The sequence below is a fragment of the Arachis duranensis genome, chromosome 7 (genome assembly GCF_000817695.3).
Source record: "Arachis duranensis cultivar V14167 chromosome 7, aradu.V14167.gnm2.J7QH, whole genome shotgun sequence".
Taxonomy (NCBI): Eukaryota; Viridiplantae; Streptophyta; class Magnoliopsida; order Fabales; family Fabaceae; genus Arachis; species Arachis duranensis.
Window position 1 is genome coordinate 25,843,831 of NC_029778.3, and position 6,725 is coordinate 25,850,555.

The 6,725-nt window shown below is 40.2% G+C and overlaps 1 long non-coding RNA gene across 1 annotated transcript; it reads right to left on the reverse strand.

Moving 5' to 3' along the window:
* Positions 1 to 2,826: 2,826 nt before the first annotated feature.
* On the reverse strand, positions 2,827 to 4,917 carry LOC110274042 (uncharacterized). The gene is made up of 3 exons (XR_002365734.2): positions 4,431 to 4,917; positions 3,544 to 3,756; positions 2,827 to 2,888 (listed from the first exon to the last, which is right to left on the reverse strand). It is a non-coding gene; the product is annotated as an uncharacterized LOC110274042 (long non-coding RNA).
* Between the last annotated feature and the right edge of the window lie 1,808 nt (positions 4,918 to 6,725).

Here is a 6,725-nt window from a genome sequence, read left to right on the forward strand (position 1 = left end):
CACTGAGAGGATGGGAGGTAGCCACTGACAACGGTGAAACCCTTGCATACAGCTTGCCATGGAAAGGAGTAAGAAGGATTGGATGAAGACAGTAGGAAAGCAGAGAGACGGAAGGGACCAAGCATCTCCATACGCTTATCTGAAATTCCCACCAATGAATTGCATAAGTATCTCTATCTTTACCTTTATGTTTTATTCATCATTCATAACCATTTGAGTTTGCCTGACTAAGATTTACAAGGTGACCATAGCTTGCTTCATACCAACAATCTCTGTGGGATCGACCCTTACTCGCGTAAGGTTTATTACTTGGACGACCCAGTACACTTGCTGGTTAGTTGTGCGAAGTTGTGTTTATGCCATGGTATTGAACACCAAGTTTTTGGGTTCATCACCGGGGATTATTTGAGTTGTGAAAATTATTGATCACAATTTCGTGCACCAGTAGCAGTCTCACAAGATGGTAATAACAACATCGTGCCTATTGCACTTGCCATAGTGGAAGGAGAGACTTCTGATGCATGGTACTTTTTCCTAAGTAACTTGCGTCAACATGTGGTGACACGTGATGGTGTGGGACTTATCTCTGATCGACACAATTCTATTAGGTCATCTATTGATCGGAGTAATGGGCTTGGTCTCCTCCTAGAGCTTTTCATATATTTTGTATCCGGTATATTGAGTCAAACTTCTTGAGGAAGTTCAAGGCACCTTACTTGCAGAAGCTTATCATCAACATCGGTAAGTTTGAATACCATGAACTTTGTATTTATTGTAAGTACGATTGAATAGAATGGTGTTCATAGTTGATTGTTTCTTTTTCATAGGATATTCGAGGACGATTATGAAGTACTAGATGCGCTATCAACGATTAAAAGAATAGGGTGAGGCTTGCACCAACTGGCTGACCGGATTCCACGTGAGTAGTATGCTTTGACATTTGATGTTGGATACCGATGGAGTCATATGACCACCAATCTTGTGGAGTGCATCAACTCCGTCTTAAAGGGTGCACACAATCTCCCAGTCACTGCGCTTGTTAAGGCTACATTTTACAAACTGAATTAATGCTGGACTTATATTCTCTGAGATGGTGACCTCCAAACTACATACAAATCAACGAGCATCGGGAAACATATAGGTTAGCTGTTTTGATAGAGAAAATGAAGTATTTGAAGTACGTGAGATGCCTAGTAGGGTTGAGTATGCAGTAGATCTACGCCAACATCGGTGTGACTGTAGTGAATTCCAGGTTAACCGAATTTCGTGTCGACATGTGTTTGCTTGTTGTGCAAATCAACGGTTGGATTGGCAAGTGTACGTTCATGATGTATACAAGATGGACCAAGTTTGAAGAGTATACAGGGCTAGGTTTAGACCATTGGGAAATCCTGCAACGTGGCTTGCTTATCACGGACCTCGATTCGTTGGCAATCCGTTCCTCAGACGGGTAGCCAAAGGTCGGCATAAGATGACCCGCTTCTTAAATGAGATGGACACTTGTATGTTGTGTCGTCCTAGGCGATGCAAGCAATGCGGTGCCGAGGGCCATAGTCATAGTAGATGTCGTCAAAGTGCTGGTCCAAGTGCAGGTCTAGCCAAAAAATAGGAGTTACTTTTGTTACGTTTCATTTGAATTTACATTAATGTACGACATTGACATCTGAATTTACCTTTTCGTGCTTGTATCCATTTCAAACCTAATTAACATACTCAATTATTAAATAGTAATAACAACCTAATTAACAAAAAAGTTACAACAACCAAGTTAACACAATTAATCCAAATAACTTAATTAACATAGTCCAGTACAAAATAGTTACAATAACCTAGTTAACACAATTAATCCATACAACTTAAATAACAACATCAAACACATTATTTTCTCACTGTCTACTTCACATCTTTGTATAACTTTTTGCACTTCTTGGCAATCCTATTAAAAGCGGATGGGGTATACTGATTCGCACTCCGACGTGGAGGATCAGCTCTAAGGTTGTAACCTTTACCTTTTTTACTTGTGGCTGTACCTATCAAAACACAACACATGTAGGATGCAAGTAATCAAATAGCACTTCATTATGTAATACAAATAGAAGTTCATCATGAATCTACCAATAGAAATTCATTATCAACATTTTATTTTACCTGCACTAGGAGCTGGATCATCGTCGCAGTCTTCATCATTTTGAGCGACCGGCTCATCATCGACAGCATCGTCATCGTCATCATCCTCATCTTCATCCTTATCCTCCTCCTCATCCTAATCCTCTTCCTCTGGATTGTTTACTAGGTAGTCATCAGTCTCATCATCAACTGCCTTATTACTCTCTTGAATTAGACTCATCGGAATACGTCTAGGGTTTTCACTCTATATAATCCCTCCCGCCGCTTCAGCACTCTTACTCGAGTCAATAGACATTCTTCCTCTAGAATTATCACAGGAAGTGCGAACCCAAGGTCTCGAATCCAATGACCTCCTAACTGGAGTAATACCACCCGGATGTGCCAGCTGGTCGGTGGGAATGTCAACATAATTACCTGAATGCGAGTGACCTGGCCCCGGAGCCATGTAATCAAGCAGCTGACTGAATGAAGCTTGCTCCCTTGCCTCAAACTGTGTACCACCCCAATACTATTGATCTAGCGGGACTGACGCTGAAAAATAATCAGACGGATGTGTGTCAGGAACATATGACGCAAAATAATTAACCCCCTGTTGTGCCGGTGGCGGTGGCGGTGGTGGTGGAGGTGACAGTGCCGGTGTCGGTGCCGGCATTTGTTGCTGTTTATTCTCCTTATTATGAACTGGAGGACCTTCTGGATTCTCTTGAAATCAAGGTTCGGAAAACCGGACCGGTCATCAAACCGCTCTAGTTACTGGTTCACTGGTTCATTGGTCCAACCGGTTCAACCGATGGTTCAACCGGAAAAACCATTTCAGAATAAAATAATAAATAAATTATATATAAACATTATAAAATATAATTATAGTCTAATATAAATCTTAAATATCTTCCAAATTTAAAACATTATATGAAATGTCAACCAAATCAAAATGATCTTATCAAAATACAAAGTTAAATAGTGAAAAGAGCAATAGTGCAAACAGCAACAATACAACTAGAAATAATCATTAATCACTCCTAAATTAATTCAAAACAGTAGCATAACAAATAATCACCCCTAAATTAATTCAAAACAGCAGCATAACAAAATTACAAATCACAAATCATAAATCACAAATCACAAATTCAAAATTCAAAATTCAAAACACTCAGTGCCATAATTCCATAACAAAACAGCAGTATAAGTGCATAACAAGTTAACAACAGCAGCTTAACAAGCCACAATCAATAATCACAAATTTCAAACTCAAATCAGCAGCATTACAAAAGACCCAAGAAATCACAAATCACAAATTCAACCTCAAATCCCTAAAAGAGTAACACAGACTCAACTTTCCACTAACCTCAAACCAGTAAATCAGTAATCAGTTAATCAGTAAATCAGCATTGATCAAACTAAATGTATACCAGCTACCTTCAATTTATTTTTGTATTTTGCAACCCCTGGTTTTGTTTTGCAGTTTTGCTTCCTTCCACTTGATCACATTAGATGTATTGAATCTAATTGGTGCAGCCCCACTTGCCCATTAATGTCTCCCACAATTTGGTGCAGAGGGTTGCATATTCAGCTTGACAAAAATGTCAGAGCTTCCATTTCCACCAACCTCAGAAATTCAACCTGAAATTCCTGAAAACAGAGTAACAGACTCAACTTTCCACTAACCTCAAATCAGTAAATCAGTAATCACAATAAAAATAGGAGGATCGACAAGCATGTTATTATTCACAGAAGCTAAGAACAATGAAAAATGGAGAAAGATTTAACAGTTTTCAACCCAATTTTAACAAAGCTCATCACAATCATTAACAACAATAAAAAGCATTGAAGGAACAGTGAATCAGTAACATAGGCAGTGCAAATTTAAAATTTAAAAGCTATCAATTTAAAATTTATCATCAAATACAATCAGAAAGCAAAGCCAATCAACCAAGCACTGAATGAGCATTCTGTTCTGATTATGTGACTGGGAAGCAACAAATTCAGCAACAAATTCAAGTTACAGCAACAAAAACATAATAGAAAATCGTTTATGGTTTCTATTGTATATTGGAAATTTTGCTATTAATTGTTTATGATTTCAACAAAAACACAATGCAGCAGCAGTAGCACAGTGGAGCCACAAAACACACAACAACACACTAGAAGCCAGAAGCCACAGCAGAAAGCCAAAGCCAGAGAAAATCAATGCTTTCAATAAAAACACAAAACCCTATCATCATTGAATGATTTGTTGATTTCAGAACAGAGAGTCACATAATAAAACGAAAAACGAAGAACAAAGGCACACCAAAGCCACTGACCTTCGAGAGGGCGACGGCGACAAGACGACGGCAAGCAGGACGAATCCGATGGAGGATGGGCGCCGAGCGAGGAAAAAGACAGCGAACAGGGGGTTTGACTTGGATAATGGCAACAGACGAAGACAGACTCCTTGGTGACAAACCCCTGACTGCTACAGATGGCGACAAACAACAGTGACAAACAACGGCGATAACACGACGGCGGCCGAGCTCAAGGAAGAAGCAGTGCGCCTGCGACTGGTTACTGCGAACAGATCAAAGACTTGGAGAACTCCCCTGACTGTGACGCACGAAGACTCGAGGAGACAAGCCCCTGACTGCGACGGACGGCGGCAAACACGGCTCCTCCCTGCGGCGGTGGTGGCGGTGGTGGCGGCTAGGGTTTTTCCCTGGTTGAGGCCAAGCGTGTTCTGCACTTCTGCTCGAAGGAATAAGGAAGGAGATGGTGAAGGGCGTTTTGTTTCTCCCGTTAAGCGCGAAACGGCGCCGTTTTATTCAAACCGGGCGGTTCCGGTTCCGGTTTGACCGGCCAGTTTTTGTCCGGTTTAACGGTTTATATCCGGTTTTATAATTTCCGGTTTTAGACATCAAACCAAACCGTTTATGTCTCCGGTTCGCGGTTAAACCGGTCGAACCGGCCGGTCCGGTCCGGTTTTCAGAACATTGCTTGAAATACAAGGTTTGACAATTGCAAGTGGGCACTGAATGCTTCTCGGTACCAATGCATGTAAATTTCCAATGGATAATGTAAAGGCACCAAGTTATCAACAAGAATGTGACTATACCGATTGGTCCACTGCATCACCCAAAAAGAGTGGGTATCGGCCCAATCTTAATTCTTAGGCCCAGTTAGAACTTCGCCGTGTGATGCACCTAGATCCCGCTCTTGATTAGGAACACCCTGGCTCAAGCCAAATTGCCTCCTTACTCTATTGGATGCATGCCACTCGATGCATTCAAAAGATATAAGCGGTACCGTGGTACTCCAAATAACCGAATTATGACGAATGTCTAAAGGAATCACGTCTGAGTCAATGTCTCCAATGCCATAAGCCTGCCAAACAAACTGGACACATTGAAATAGTCAGATGATTACACAACAATTAACTCACTGACCAAACTAAATTCAGTACTAGTATTTAACAACATACATGTCCTTCTTGTAGATCATCCAACAACCTCCTGTAGTGCGCAAGCGAATTATATCGGTAGGCATAGTTTTCACGATCCCAGTTACGCCACCTGTCGTCAGACAATCCATTAGTTAACTTATTTTGGGAAAAACAAAATACAATTTCTAGAAATTCTTTCAATGCATACTTTAATCAAAATTACCTGTTTGTAATCAGAAACACTTGGGGATTGCCGAAAATCGGCACAAGAAATGGTAGCCGGATCCAAGCCCAAGTAAGCAACAGTGTCAGTGGACCATCCATTTCCTTGCAGTCGACACGAGTTGCCCTACACAATGATCTATACAAGTTTGCAACGCATGCCGAACCCCAACTAAACTGTATGATCTTAGCGAAGTTATAGAGCAAAGGCAGAAATTTCCAGTGCACTATTGCACCCGACTTATCTCCAAACAGAATTGTTCCAAATAACAACATTATGTGACACTTTACATACATCTGATTGTGAACATCATCAGTCAACACTATACGATCTTTCAAACCCCTAAACTACGTTAATTTTATAAAGCTTCCTCTACAGTCTGTCTTCCTTGGTGCAACCCCAAACTGGTGCAAGCACTCGGCCTCCTATGCCTCAAAACTACTCATGGTCGGTCTTGTAACCGGAAGACCATTTGTCGGCAGACCGAGAATTATCGTCACATTCTCCAAGGTCATGGCACACTCACCAACTGGAAAATAAAATGTGTGAGTCTCAGGCCGTCATCTCTCAATTAGAGCATTAATCATTGCTAACTGACATTGGATAACTCCAATATGAGAAACATAATAAAATCTAGTCTCGCGTAAGTGTGACTCAACAATTTGGTTGTATGGATCCGGCGGCTTTAAGTGATCACATATCAACATCCGTAAACCCTACAATATCACATTTCCGTTATAAGTACCAGTATAATATAACTATATTAACAAAAACACAATTATCCTTACATATCCATTATAACTAATTACCAGCATAATTGCATTTCAAACATACACAGTAAATCTGTTAAACAAAAATCCTTCAATCATATTCATTACCTTATAACAAAAATTAATTAACCTTAACTAACTAACCAGAATAATTTCACTATTGATAGATTATTCGTAGAACAATTTTTTT